Source organism: Pelodiscus sinensis, chromosome 1, assembly GCF_052426305.1.
Source record: "Pelodiscus sinensis isolate ZL-2025 chromosome 1, ASM5242630v1, whole genome shotgun sequence".
Taxonomy (NCBI): Eukaryota; Metazoa; Chordata; order Testudines; family Trionychidae; genus Pelodiscus; species Pelodiscus sinensis.
This window is the reverse complement of record NC_143052.1, coordinates 314104940-314121220: the sequence shown is the minus strand read 5'-3', so window position 1 is coordinate 314121220 and position 16281 is coordinate 314104940.

Here is a 16281-nt window from a genome sequence, read left to right as displayed (position 1 = left end):
GTATTTCACTTGCTGCAAAAAGTGCTGTACAAATATATCCATAAATATGCTACCTCCCTCTTTCGATTAGCCCACACAAGTCCCTAATGTGGGTGCACAAAGCAATCCTGATTTCTGTAGGTTGTGTGCATCCCACTCTAGCTAAAACAGGTGCACTTTCTGATAGAGGGTACCAGTTCAGCAAGCCATTACTCTCATAGGGTATGTCTACACTAGCTCGTTAATTCAAGCTAGGTAGGCAAATCAAGCAACCGGAGTTGCAAATGAAGCCCAGGATTTAAATATCCCGGGCTTTATTTGCATGTTCCCGTCTGGCTGCCATTTTTTAAATCCCCCTTAGTTCGAACGAACTGCCCGCGGCTACACGCGGAAGTTTAAAGCTAATCCGAACTAACTCCTTAGTTCGGATTAACTGTTACTCCTCATGGAATGAGGTGTAACAGTTAATCCAAACTAAGGATTTAGTTTGGATTAATTTTAAACTGCCGCGTGTAGCCGTGGGCAGTCCGTTCGAACTAAGGGGGATTTTAAAATGGCAGCCGGATGGGAACATGCAAATAAAGCCCAGGATATTTAAATCCCGGGCTTCATTTGCAACTCTGGTTGCCTGATTTGCCTACCTAGCTCGAATTAACGAGCTAGTGTAGACATACCCATACATCCATTGTATGACATGGTCTGGTCAAAGAGGAAAAGGTATGACAGAAAATATTGCCAAAAGGTGTTTCATGGATGCACTGCCCATTTCCTGACACATGGGTGAAAACCCAGGCAAGATGAGCTCTTCAAATGGTGTGTGATTAATAGTGTAGGGGGGCACTCAACTTCTGAGTGCCACCTTGCAGCTGGGTGTGGGACTCAGTCTTTTTCCTGCTCCTTGGCACTCCCTGTAGGTTGCCAAACTTACTAGGGGGGGGTATGTCTACACTAGAAAGTTAGTTCGAACTAACGGACGTTAGTTCGAACTAACTTTCCTATGCGCTACACTAGCGCTCCGCTAGTTCGAATTTGAATCGAACTAGCGGAGCGCTTAGTTCGAACTAGGAACACCTCATTTTACGAGGACTAACGCCTAGTTCGAACTAGCTAGTTCGAACTAAGGGCTGTGTAGCCCTTTAGTTCGAACTAGTGGGAGGCTAGCCCTCCCCAGGTTTCCCTGGTGGCCACTCTGGCCAACACCAGGGAAACTCTATGCCCCCCTCCCGGCCCCGGACCCCTTAAAGGGGCACGGGCTGGCTACGGTGCCCGTGCCAGGTGCAAGCCTGCCAGCACCCAGCTAGCAGACCCTGCACCTGGCACGGCACAGAGCCACCCACCCGATGCCCCCCAGCCCACCCCCTCTTGCCGGGACCAGGCTGGCGGCTCCCGGGAGCTTGCCCTGGACCGCAAGAGGCGGGCACCTTCCTGGGCTAGTGCGGACATCGTGGACCTTGTCCACGATCTCCGCACTAGGCACAGGAAAGTGGCCGTCTAGGGCAGGAGAGCTGCCAGCCTGGCCACCCAGGACCAGGTGTGCATGAAAATCAAGGGGGTCCACTGAGACCCCCGACACTGAGCCCTGAGCTTACAATGGCCGTCCTGGGTCAGACCAAAGGTCCATCTAGCCCAGTAGCCTGTCTGCCCACAGCGGCCAACCCTAGGGACCCTGGAGGGGATGGACCGAAGACAATGACCAAGCCATTTGTCTCGTGCCATCCCTCTCCAGCCTTCCACAAACTTTGGGCAGGGACACCACTCCTACCCTCTGGCTAATAGGACTCCATGGACCCAACCTCCATGACTTGATCTCACTTCCCTTTAAACTCTGTTCTAGTTGTAGCCTTCACAGCCTCCTGCAGCAAGGAGTTCCACAGGTTAACTATTTGCTTTGTCAACAACAACAACAACTTTCTCTTACTAGTTTCAAGCCTGCTACCCAGTCCTTTCCTTTGGTGTCCTCTAGTCCTTCTTTATGGGATCTCAGGAAGAACTTTTCTGAATGCACCCTCTCCACCCAACCCCTGTTTTTACAGACCTCTATCCTGTCCCCCCTCCGTCTCCTCTTTTCTAAGCTGAACAGTCCCAGTCTCTGTAGCCTCTCTTCATCTGGGACCTGTTCCCAACCCCTGATCATGTTAGTTGCCCTCCCCTCTCCCAGCCTTTCTCTTCCCCTCTCCCACCTCCTTTTCCCAGTCTCCCCCAGTTTTTTTCAATAAAGACAGAGTCAATGTTGGAAGAAACGTTATCTTTATTTTGTACATCAAGAAGAAGGGGGGCTAGGGAAGGGCAAGTGGAAGGAGGTGAGGGAGGAATGGGGTACGAGCCCCCGATGGGGAGGACTGGGCTGGCTCTGCGGGCTTCTGGGGGTGGAAGCTCTCCTGCAGCCCCCCAATTACTCCCTCTCCCCAGATGGCAGCCTGCGGCAAGTGCAGCCGGGCTGATGGCTGAGTGGTGTGATGTGCCCAGTGTGGGCACTCAGGGCACTCCAAGCCAGAACTTCTTTGCAAGCGGGGCACCCCTTAGAACTGTGTGTCCGGGGTGGGGGTCGGGACCCTTTAAGCGCAGCCCTCGGCTAGCCTGAGACAGTATCTCCATGCTCTAAGTCCTCCTTTTATGCCCTGCCGGCACTGCTTCCGGCCATCCTTAAGCCCTGTTCAGAGTCCACTCAATGTGGACTTACTAGTTCGAACTAGCAAAACGCTAGTTCGAACTAGTTTTTAGTTCTAGATGCGTTAGTTCGAACTAGCTTAGTTCGAATTAACTAATTCGAACTAAGTTAGTTCGAACTAGCACTGTAGTGTAGACGTACCCTGGGTTTTCAGTGGCTCCTCCTCCAGCCAAGTCACACAATGAAAAACAGACCTCTTCTTGGGGTATTCAAGTCCAAAACAGACACAAAACAAAATATTTTCCAATCCCAGGTTCAAGCTGGACCCAGTCCATCTTTTTGATGGTACCTTCTCTCTTCAGCCTCTCCTGCACTTCTCTCTCCCTACTCATCAATCTGCCTACCCTACCCAGGGTCTTCAGCCCCATCACTGGGTCTTTGAAATCCAGCCCTTTTCTTGGCCTTCTAAAGGAGCCTTGTTCTCTTCTCAGGGCTTAGGCCACTTTGCTAGAGGACAGTGACAGAACGCAGGCCTTCCTTGGACCCTATAAACAGCTGCCACATGCTACTTCTTTTCATCAGTTGCTTCCTTACCTGGGCCACTTTGCTAGAGGACAGTGACAGAACGCAGGCCTTCCTTGGACCCTATAAACAGCTGCCACATGCTACTTCTTTTCATTGGTTGCTTCCTTACCTGGGCCTAGTCCCACCTGGTCCTTTTCCTTTCATATGTTACCTTAGGGTTAAAATTCTCCGGTCCTCTCTCTCTCCCAGGCCTGGTAAATGCAACCAGGTAAGCTTCGTTGGCCAGAGGAAAGAACCCTTCCTTGGCCTCTCTAGCCCCTGTCAAGATCTGGTCATCTGAGGCCTTGCAACTCCTGTTAGCTGAGTCTGCTGGGATCTGGCCAGCTGCTTCCACAAGACTTGTCTAGACAGGTTTGGAGGACTCATCATCATTGCTTCTTCCTGGGACAGGTGCAGTAGGACTACAATGCTTCCACCAGTAGAACACCAATGGCCAGGTACACCCCATTACATGGTGATTTCTCCATATTGCTAGTGCCACCTGCCAGGAGTGTGCAGACTTAAAAGATGGCTTGACAAGCTGTGTTGGCAGGGTGTGATAAGTTCCCATAAAAGACAGTGGGACTGACCATCACATTTTCTCATGATGCACCATAAACTACTAGAGTAGCTATCTCTGGGGAATGTGCAAGGAATTCAGGGATAGGCTGGTTTGACTGAGGTCTCCGTCTTGCAGTTTGGACACCTGAACATAAGTCTAAGATCCAAGTCCAGAAATTCTTAACATAGGTTAATATTCAGTGTGAACACTCAAGCCAGTGCTATGGGCTTGCAAACACCAAGCCTGCAGGCTAACATCTCACAGACTGTGGACTTACAATGTAGTGTAGAAATAACCTTAGAAGATAAAGGAATAATCCAGCCCACAGAAATCATCTAAAATGGCAGCTGCAGCATGGCAGTATCCACAGGATTCAGCAAATTGGACAGTAGTCACTTTTAAAGTACTATAACTATGGTGATAACTGTTCCGTTACTGTTTGCTCTGTAACAGAAAACTGTACTCATTCCCTCTAAATTAATACCACTCAAACTTTTTGGACATTTATATAGCTGTTTATGGTGCTAATTAGAATTCTGCTGAGAATATAAAGGCTGACTCAGTGGCCTACACTATCTAATTAAAGAGTTGTATTAAGCTATCTTTTTCTTTTTCTCTTTTTTTAAGGTGGCACAAATACTTTACGATGGTCATACTTTCATTCTCAATTTTTAAAAAATATGTCCAGTTTTTGCATCAAGTAGCATGAATGTAAGATGTGATCACTAAGAAGATCATATCAGCAGGATCCTTTCAAAAATTCATTGTGTGCCAGTGAGTTGTTCATTGGTTCGTGTCTTGTGACACATTAGTAGTTTCCTTGTAAAATACTTCCATAAACAGTGTGTGAAAAGTATTACATTAATGTCTGCTCAAGGAGCTCTCCTCATTAAGCCAAATTTGCACCTATTTTCTTGGTTAATAATGAATACCAGATCTGTTTTGAATAAAGAGTTTATTGTAGCTAACTTCTCTGAAACATTGAATAGGAATTTGGAAACTAACAATTATCAGAATAGGTATGTATGTATTTGTATTTGCATGTAATATTTTAGAATCTGTGTAATGTATTAACCCACTAATATGTTTCCAGATTTGCCCAATACTCTGGGGTATGCTCATTTATCAGGGTTACCCTTATGGGACTGGGGGAAGGTTAACAGTTCTATCAGTGTGCTGTTGGTGCTTACTTGGGCTCTCATATGGAGCTGAATTCTCCCTGCTGCCAATTCCCCCTCCCACTGGAGCTCTCCTGCAGGAACTAGGTTCCTCAGGATGGGGTTCTTCTCACCTTAGCAACACACACAGACTCTCACACCCACTAATCAGAGCACGTCTGAGAGGACTGGGTACTCAGCACTCAAAAGCTGACCCCCTCATATGTCCCTGGACTCAGCTGGCTGGGTTTCACAGCAATGCCACACTGCACCCTCATGTGCCTTTGGACTCCGTGGGCTGGATTAAACAGCACTTTAAGCTGCCATCCTCATAAGCCCCCAGGTTCAGCACCCCTTATCCCCACTTTCACACCACAGTCATTCACTGGTAAACCACACGATGAGCAAACCCCACAGGATTTTGGGCACTACAGGGATCTTTTGCTTGGGTACAAGAAGCGTTGTTGCAGAGCGAATGGGGAAGCCAAAACAACACCCCTTAAGGAAGAGTGAGCAAAAGAGAAAGAAAGAGAGAGAAGCAACCAGCTTAACAATGAAAGTGATTTATTTCTGAGTAGTGAATAGATATCAAAAAGTTACAATATTAAATCTAACAATTACAATATTAAATCTAAATTGAAGCTGATTACAAATGTTAGGTAACCATATAACAGTTTACACAGGGCAGGGTCAGGAGGCTATGCTTAGAGAGATAGTTGAGAGAGAGAAAAAGAGAGAGAGACCTCACCACTCCACGGAGCTTGCACTGATCGGGGTTCCCAGATGATGATGGTAGCCGGGGGTCCAGAGGGCAGGAGAAAAGCAGGACAGAGCCCCCAGCACGATCAGACAGGAGATGAAGAAGTCTCAATGGAACTGATGCAGTTTAAGTCCAGGTATCAGAACAGTTTTCTTGGGGCAAGGATAGGAGTTTTTATAGGGATAGTTCAAAGAGAAAGAGGAGAGACAATAGAGATTGATCACCCCTGGTTATGGGTGATGTTCCTTGAACGAGCTCACAATGCAACTAGGCAGTTTCAGTATTTTAGATGTCAATAGGATCGTTACTAGAATTGGTCTGATAATGACTAATCTGGGTGTGAGCAGGCCTAGGTTCATTAGCATCTGGAGCACGGATTTCCCATCAGGCAGTGCTTCTCTGCTTTCGGTGTCCCATAGTTCAGTGCGGTTCCTGCCTTGGAAGAGCTGCTCTCCATTCTGTATGCTAATGAGATGTCCCTCTGTTCCATCTTTAATGTAAATGAGGTTGGGGTGTTTCCTTAATTGTATCACCCTTGTCTGAAGCAGCTAGGTGCGTCTTCCCCGGCCTTTTCTTTGCTTTGTCTTTGATTCTAGCAGAGGCCTGAGGGAGGGGGATGATTTTCCATGAATGTCACTCCCTGACTCCCCAATAGCACAAGGCTGACAGGCGACCATGTTCTGGTTCCCCAAGAATCACAGAGCTGGTGGGTAACAAATATGAAATGTTATATGTATGGTCTGGGTATATGTGTTCCTTTCTAGTGTTCTGTTTATTGCAATTCTGCATTTCTTTATTTCAGTTTATAAATGAACATTAAAAATACCCATCCAAAGCGTTCTGTGTGACAGATGGCCCATTCCAACTTCCTTTAGAAGTATTTTTTAAACTTTATTGCTTTGCACCTCATGGACTTGTGTAATAATATTTAATCAATTCTTCATCAAAAGAAGACTCCTGTTGAGCCATCTCCTTTCACAGAGATATTTGCAAGATTTAATTCACTGACGGGGATTGTGACTGCTCACTTGGTTTAGAGGATATCGTTTCTTTTGGGGGTTTTGGGTTTTTTTCATTTGCAATTGTGGGGGCTCCTTGGATCAATCACTACTGGTCAGTTGTAAAAATGGTGGAAATGACCCAAAATGCCTATGGACTTTGCTTGACCTGAAGAGGCTGGCTTTCCCTTAGTGTTGCAGAGCTTTCAGAGAATTCCGAGTGCTATTGTCACCAACAAGCTGGAGCATTGTATTGTGAGTTATCTGAAGATTTCTCAGAAATGCAGAAAGTGTCTCTCGCTTGTTGAGTGGATCAACAGATATGACTGTATCACACTTGTACTCCATTTGTGCAGTGACTTCCTCTTTGCTTCCAGATGCAGTTCAGGTGCAGTTGATGTTGGTGTTGAATTACTGATGATCTATAAAGCCCTAATATTACTGAGATCCACTTATCTAGGCCTCTCTCCTCTTATGCCTCAGTGTTGTAGTTTCAATCTCTCTCAATGACTTAACCACCTGCATTCTGCTACAAAGACCTTTGGGTATGTCTACACTACCCTCCTAGTTCGAACTAGGAGGGTAATGTATGCATACTGCACTTGCTAATGAAGCCCGGGATTTGAATTTCCCGGGCTTCATTAGCATAAGCGGGGAGCCGCCATTTTTAAATCCCCGCTGCTTCGAACCCCGTGCAGCGCGGCTACACGGGGCTCGAACTAGGTAGTTCGGACTAGGGTGCCTATTCCGAACTACCGGTACACCTCGTTTCACGAGGAGTAACAGTAGTTCGGAATAGGAACCTAGTCCGAACTACCTAGTTCGAGCCCCGTGTACCCGCGCTGCACGGGGTTCGAAGCAGCGGGGATTTAAAAATGGCGGCTCCCCGCTTATGCTAATGAAGCCCGGGAAATTCAAATCCCAGGCTTCATTAGCAAGTGCGGTATGCATACATTACCCCGCTAGTTCGAACTAGCGGGGTAGTGTAGACATACCCTTTTACATCTGCACTTGAAAGGGAATCCTCTGAACTGTCATTCATGTTAAAATTCGACACTCTCCGAGAAGGAATGAACAAACACTCAAACTATCTTACCCATTACCAAGATAGCTTCCCCAATTATCACCTCTAATACCATTAGCTCACAAACATCCCACTCTCCCCACCTCTAATATCATCAATTCACAGACACTTACCTTCCTTCCTCCCCCCCCCCGCATCCTCCTCCTGTTCTGAAATGTGATTTGTCCTTTTCATATGTGTTCATTTTTTTTAATTGTATCCTTTGGTATATATGGTTGTGACTATTTTCTTCCACTATTTGATCTGAGGAAGTGGGTCTGGCCCACGAAAGCTCATCATCTAATAAACCATCTTGTTAGTCTTTAAAGTGCTACATTGTCCTGCATTTTGCTGTGTAATATACAGTGAGAATCCCCTTTAGAGTCTGATCTGTTAGATACAGCTGGGTCCTCTACAACAACAGCAACCCTTTTGTGCCACCTCACAAATACTTCCTGGGGAGCAAGGGCCAGGTGAGGAAATGTAACTTACACACCCTACACTAGCAATTACAAATCTGTCCCCAGCATTCAGAGGAGAATACCATGGAGACCAGTAAAACAAGTACTTGTTCTGATCAGAGGGAAAAGATATTATTGTTGATAGTCATCTAAGTCAACACTATCAGACTAGTCCTGCAATTTTGTGGCCTCAATGTGTGAAGCAGCACTGAATCACTCCCGGAGCATGTTTTGTGCCTTCTAGCAATAAAGGGTGCATGCTAATAATATTCTGGCACCAATACATATTGCAGTGAAACTTCAGTAATCAGCACATTTTGTCAAATAATTTGTAGGCTGATGGTTATAGGAGTTGACACTGCCAATATTTCATAAAGACTGAAAGAAATAGTTCTCATTTCCACATTATATAAACAAAGCATGCCAGATAGCCTCAGGAATGCTAATGATCTCCAGTACTTAACATATTTAATTAAAGTATTTCATCAACTGAGGACTGGCCACAATGCTCTGTTTCTGTTTCGTTTTTCTCCAAAATCCCTCTATGTCTACAGTGCTCAGTTGTCTACAACTGCATTTAGTGTCACTGGCCTCATTGGTGGCACATTCATAAGAACAGGGGCTGGTACCTCCTGGGATGTGGTCTGATACTAATTTTCATCATTATTATTATTCATAGGGTACAGAATATGTAAATGGACATTTTGCAAAAATGCATTAAAATATAGCTTACTGCTCTCCAGAAGCTTGCATTTTCATCCACTAATATGAAACTTTAGGTAATGGTTCAAATGCAAGAAAGATAAAAGATATCACATCACCTTGTTGCATTGCCAGCCCATGTCTATGATGCTGTCAACTTCTACCTCATGACATAACTGTTTTCTAAGCATTTCTCTGCATTGAATTTCCTGTGGTTTGGGTTATTTTTATTCAACTTGCATTTTTCTAAATCAAATAAGGTTTTATTGCCAACCCATAGTTATACATCCACTTAGGTCCTCATACATCATTTATTTATCCTCACCATTGTTTGTAACATCTGTTCATTTAAATTAATTACTCCAGCTATTGCAGGAACAGTTCTTTAAAAGACAACGGGTAAGTTGAAGGGAATTGGTCCCTAGCCTGTTTTATAAAGTCAAATGTGCTTTGATGGGTATTATGGCAAAATAAAAATATGTAGGCACTTAACAAAATGATAAACAATGACACATTTTCCCAGCTTCAGAGACAAACACAATTAAACACAATTGAATGTGTAATTTAGAGCACAAATTAAAAGAGAAATGATAACTTCTAAAAAATGTTGCTCCTACTAGCAGCTTTTCTGTACAGACTTTCCCTTGAAATACTTTTTAGTTAAGTCCTATGCCTCATTATAGTCCCACTACTATCAAGGTGTATCCCATAAAAAAAGGCAGTCATAGATTCTCCTACTGTTTGGCAATCTGTCGCAGTACAGAGGTCAGATCTTATTTCAGGGGAAAATGAACCTTAAGATGAATTGATATAGGAAAAATTTCCAAAACCTTTGCATAAACTAATAAATCTGCCAATTTAAAAGCCAAAAAGGAATTTGAAGAACAGCTAGCCAAAAACTCAAAAGGTAATAACAAAATGTTTTTTAAGTACATCAGAGGCAGGAAGCCTGCTAAACAACCAGTGGGGCCCCTGGACGATTGAGATACAAAAGGAGCACTTAAAGACGATTACATCATTGTGGAGAATCTAAATGAATTCTTTGCTTCAGTCTTCACAGCTCAGGATGTTAGGGAGATTCCCAAACCTGATCTGTCCTTTGTAGGTGACAAATCTGAGGACTTGTCACAGATTGAAGTGTCATTAGAGGAGGTTTGGGAATTAATTGATAAACTTCACAGTAATAAGTCACCGGGACCAGATGGCATTCACCCAAGAGTTCTGAAAGAACTTAAATGTGAAATTGCGGAACTATTAACTATTGTTTGTAACCTATCCTTTAAATCAGCTTCTGTACCCAATGACTGGAAGATAGCTAATGTAACGCCAATATTTTAAAAGGGCTCTAGAGGCGATCCCAGCAATTACAGACCGGTAAGTCTAACGTCTTTGCCTCCCACCGTGTTGCTCGACTGACTTCTGCGCCGCTCAGCTGCATGGGGAGCACAGACCCCAAACAGCAGCTTGCGCCGCTTGCTCCTGCATGGTCGAGCGGCACAGAAGTCAGCTGAGCGCCACAGCGGGAGGCAACAGCGCCTCCCAGAGGGAACAGCCGGCGTTTCAGCATGACAGAGTCACAGACATTGGGCTACTATATATATGATGACTGATCAGTAGTAAAAATGTTAACTAAAACTAGGGCTAACATCTTGCACTAGTTGGCTCTTTGGAGCATGTAACTTGCTGATAGATGTGTCCCTTTGAATACAATGAAAGCATCTGCAGCTGCTCTGGGATAAAAATTACAAGGGCCAGTCATCAGTCATAAAGTCACAGAATCATAGAATCATAAAGTTGGAAGAAACCTCAGGAGGTCATTGAGTCCTACCCACTGCGCAAAGCAAGACCAATCCCAACTAAATCATCCCAGCCAGGGCTTTATCAAGATGAGAATTAAAAATCTCTAGGAATGGAGATTCCACCACCTCCGTTGGTAACCCATTCCAGTACTTCGCCACCCTCCTAGTAAAATATCCAACTTTGACTTTCCCCCACTGCAACTTGAGACCATTGCTCCCTGTTCTGTCATCTGTCACGACTGAGAACAGCCTCTCTCCATCTTCTCTGGAACCCCCCAATCAGGTAGTTGAAGGCTGCTGTGAAATCCCCCCTCACTCTTCTCTTCTGTAGACTAAATAAGCTCAGATCCCTCAGCCTCTCCTTGTAAGTCAAGTGCTCCAGCCCCCTAATCATTCTGGTTGCCCTCCGCTGGACTTTCTCCAGTGCATCCACATCCTTTCTATGATGGGGGCCCCGATGTGGCCTCACAAGTGATGAATAAAGGGGAATAATCACTTATCTGGATCTGCTGGCAATGCTCCTCCTAATGCACCCTAATATGCCATTAGCTTTCTTGACTACAAAGGCACACTGTTGACTCATATTCAGCTTCTCATTCACTGTAATCCCTAGGTCCTTTTCTGAAAAATTGCTGCTTAGCCAGTCAGTCCCCAGTCTATAGCAATGCTTGGGATTCTTCTGTCCCAAATATAGGACTTAGTACTTGTCCTTGTTGAACCTCATCAGATTTATTTTGGCCCAAACCTCCAATTTGTCTAGGTCACTCTGGACCATACCCATACCCTCCAGCATATCTATCTCTCCCACTAGTCTAATGTCATCTGCGAACTTGCTGAGGATACAAGATGCTGAACAAAACCAGCACCAGAACTTTTGGGGCACTCAGCTTGATATCAACTGCCAGACAGACATCAAAGCATTGATCACTACTGACTGAGCCCAATAATCTAACCAACTTTCTATCTATCTATTTTTCCAATCCATACTTCCTTAACTTGCTGGCAAGAATATTGTGGAAGACTGTATCAAAAGCCTTGCTAAAGTCAACGTATATCATGTCCACTGCCTTTCCCATTTCCACAGAGCTGGTTATCTTGCCATAGAAGGCAATCATATTGGTCAGAAATGACTTGCCCTTGGTGGATTCATGTTGACTATTCCTGACCACTTTCCTCTCTTCCAAGTGATTCAAAATGGATTCCTTGAGGATCCCCTACATGATTTTTCTAGAAACAGAGGTAAGGCTGGCTGGTTCCCTGAATTGTCCTTTTTATCTTTTTTAAAGGTGAGAACTACATTTGCCTTTTTTCAATTGTCCAGGACCTCCCCCGATCATCATGAGTTTTCTCTGCAGGCACATCAGCCAACTCCCTCAGCACCTTCTGATGCATTAGATCTGATCCCATGGATTTGTGTATGTCCAACTTTTCTAAATAGTTCTTAACCTGTTCTTTCTCCACCAAGGGCTGCTCACTTCCTTCCCAAACTGTGTTGCCTCGTGCAGTAGTCTGGGAGCAGACCTTGTCTGTGAAGACAAGAGACAAAAAAAACCAACCCTTGGGTACTTCAGCTTTTCCCATATCATCTGTCACTAGGTTACCTCGCTCATCCAGTAAGGGTCCCACACCTTCCCTGACTACCCTCTTATTACTAACATGCCTGTAGATACCATTTTTGTTACCCTTCACATCCCTTGCTAGCTGCAATTCTCGTTGTGCTTTCGTCTTCCTGATTACACCCTTCTTGATTACACAGTCCTCTTGCTTCAGGGCATGAACTGATCACCAGCTGGAAAGAGGAAGAAATTTCTTCTCATGGTATAAAGTTACATAATTAGATGTATTATGGGAGTGCTGCAATTACCTCTGCAAAATGTGCCATAGAGACACTGTTGGAGAGAAGCTATCAAACTAGATGAGCAGTCTATTTTGCTATGGCCACTCCTATGTTCTTATAAATTTTTGCTCTTTTAGCTATTTAGGGCCTCCATTTCAACAAATGGCAAAACTGAGTATGTAATTAGAATCAGTTTTTAATTAGACTCTACTTACTATAAATGAATATGAAACTAAAACTTCACTTCTGTCTGAAGAGTATCTTATGGCCAGAATACAAGTGTGGCAGGTAAAATTATGTGAACCAATCATTGTTTTTAACTTGAACAATGTCTGAAAGTTTCTCCCCATCCCCCACGAATATTAGAAAGATTTAGCTCTACCATGAGAGCTAAGGGAAAAGTTTGAAAAATGTACTAATATAGGAAAATATACTTTGGGGAGCACTTTCTGGAATAAAAGAATCCCTTTCTAGTTTGTTTACAAGAAACAAATGTGGGTGAGAAATCCATGTAAGTAGAAACAAAGCATATGTAGCAAGTGGGAAATGAGGTAAAACAAGTTATCTTCCAAACCCAATCTACTCTAGGAGAATACAAAGCACATGCTCTTTGAACCCTATTGAACAAGCTGTGCTAATCACCCCTATTTCTTGATATGTGTACGTGATAAAAATTGTGCCAAAAGTAATCTAGAATTTCTAGGGGGTTTTGTTTGTTTTGTTTTGTTGTTTTGTTTTGACTGAACACATATCCCAACCAAAATAGACTCTACTTATTCCCTCAACTCACTTAACCTTAAATCAGCATATTTCCTTTTGTAGCTGTTGGAAATAGAAATGGTGCAATTTAAAATTCCATGCCCAGGTGATGTACTAACTAGTCAATCACAAACCATTTCCAGATAGGAAAACAATTTAAGTCCTGCGTACCCATAGAGCAAGACAACATTACATACCCGTGAAATATTTTCTCACTTGTAATTTATATATTTGGTATCTGTCAGTCACGTGCACTAAATACATTTAATTGTACATTTGTGGTCACAATATATGCTTCTCAAAAGTGTTCGCTATTGGCCTAGCTCTGTTCCTTTTTGAGTTATTCACTTCAGGGGACTGCTGAGCATTTCAGAACAGCCCATACTAAATATCTAAAATTCACCTTAGCACTTTTACTTCATTATGTCTCTTTCAAGTATGTTGCCTGTGAGCAATGGGTGCACTTCAAAATATTGGAGGTTTGGTTCTGGTAAGTGTCACAAAGTGTGAAAACGCTTCCAAATTTAAGAGAGAGAGATCTCTTACGTGCTCGTATTCAGTATCTGACATCTATGAAATTTCCACTTTCTGTCTTTCCGTCTAATATTTAATTCCACTGCTAAGTGAAAATTACCTTATTAATTTACAAAACAGTTTACCCTTCATGAAATGAGAGGACACAAAAATACCCGCTTCCTAACAAGTACAATAAATGATTCATTTGCCCAATGCTTCCCAGAGAGCATAACCACTGCCACATCTCTAAAGAACATACATCACACACATGGTGTTTCTATTGCCACATTTGATTTCTTTTTCCCTCTTCACTTTCATCTCATGGAAAAACTGATTCAAAAGGGAGTCACGTGTTTAGGAAAACCTGGCTAGTATTAAAGCTCCCTTTAAAAAAGAAAAATTCCAAGCTTCTTTGCTTGTGATGACCCAGGGGAATGTGATTAAAGGCGAGGGAGAACAAAAGGTAGAACAAAAGTGTAAGGCTGCATCTAGACTGGCATGATTTTGCGGAAATACTTTTAACGGAAAAGTTTTCCGTTAAAAGTATTTCCGCAAAAGAGCGTCTAGATTGGCACGGATGCTTTTGCGCAAAAGCATCCATGCCCAGTATAGATGCGCTTTTGCACAAGAAAGCTCCGATGGCCATTTTAGCCATCGGGCTTTCTTGCGCAAAAAATTAAGGTGCCTGTCTACACTGGCCCTCTAGCATAAGTATTCTTGCGCAAGAGGGCTTATCCCTGATGGGGAGCATCAAAGTATTTGCACAAGAAGCACTGAATTCTTACATTAGAACGTCAGTGCTCTTGCGCAAATTCAAGTGGCCAGTGTATACAGCTGGCAAGTTTTTGCGCAAAAGCATTTGCTTTTGCACAAAATCTTGCCAGTCTAGACGCACCCATATTCGTGACCATGTTTTTTTCTTGGTTCTAGCTCTCAGTTCCCAGCTATTTACTATGCTGTTTTCAGGCAGTGGTATTGGGTAAGGAAAAGGATAGTAAAGCTGCTTTTCATGTCATGGTGCTTACTCTGTTCCCCTTCCCGCACTTCATTTTTGTTCTGCTTCTCTTACCAGAATTATAAGCCTGATCCAGAGCTTGCCAGAAAGGGGGAAGGGAGGAGAATCATGTTCAGACTGAGGTGCAGTGAACTCGTTCAAAATATTTTTTTTTTCCTTTTGGCAGCACCTGCACTGGAAGCAGTTTGAATTCCCTATGCATTTGGTGGCTCAGGTTTTAATACCACTATTCATACCTGTAAAGAATGAGCTTATGCAGCATCTTGGGGCTGGATCCCAGGATTTTACATCTGTCAAACAATTAATTCATCATCATACTGCTGTGTCTACCACATTCCATATGCTCTATTCTGAACTGCCAAATACCTTCTTTGCTCTCTCAATAGAAAGCCATCTTCTCTTAGTGCTTCCTCTGTACCCTTTTCTGCTGCAAACTCATGCTCTGGGACCAGACCATAACTGAAACACTCTGCTCTGTCATGCATGTGTGAGAAGCAGCACTCTCTCAGCTCAAGCAAATTGGAGAGATTAAAGCCAGTCAGCTCATGAGCTTGTTTAAAACCTAGTTTTTATGTTTTTTTATTGCTAAAAGTGCTACTTTTAGGCATTGAAAAAGGCCCTAAGTATGAATATGGGCTCAATGACACGTACAGATGGATGGAAAATTTCAGAGCTGTGGAAAATGAGGTGGCAATTGGCAAAAAGTTTTCTGGGATATTTTGTGTGTGTGTCACTGGGGCAAGGGTGAAAAATACGCCATGCTTGGCAGCTCTGTTAATAATTTTTATCTTTACTTTCCTGCAGAAGGGTCTATATCTTAATTTTACTTTTGCACTCATGAAAACATAGAATAAGGAGTCAGAATGACTGGCTTGTCTTTCTAGTTCTGAAACCAATTTCCTGTGTGCCCTGGGGTAAGTTACCTCAGAAGAGACTGATGAACTATGTACATGTGCATTGGTATCCCTCACTTAGAAAAAGTTGGACGCAATCACTTTGCCCTTCAATTTCCCCAACTGCATAAAGCAGGCTAATAACATTTACCTGCCTCAATATTCCAGCAAGTCTAGCTTCTACACTGACTGGCATCCATAAACGCCTAGCAAAATACATGAATTCCTTTCCGAAAGGGATTTAAGATCTTCAATGAAAGGTGCTACATGAATGTCAAATCTATTACTATTTTTATATTTTCCTTTTCTGTCCTGCTATATTTGATGCTAGCCAATTAGCCTGTCATAAGATGGGATTTTCAGGTCTCTCCTCCGTGTCCTATTCCTTTTCTATCTCGGTCTTCTCTTCTCTTTAATTTGGGAGACAAATTTTGGAGGGTTCATGCACCCAGCAGTAAAACATAAGTGGAATTTCTAAGAAATATAAATGAGGATTTCTAACACAAAAGGTATTATGGCCAGCCTGACTAGCTGCAGATCTGTGCAACACTTATGGGGGAGCAGCAATGGCTGGGCAGGGAGTCAGTGCAGAGGAGCCCCAATGAGAC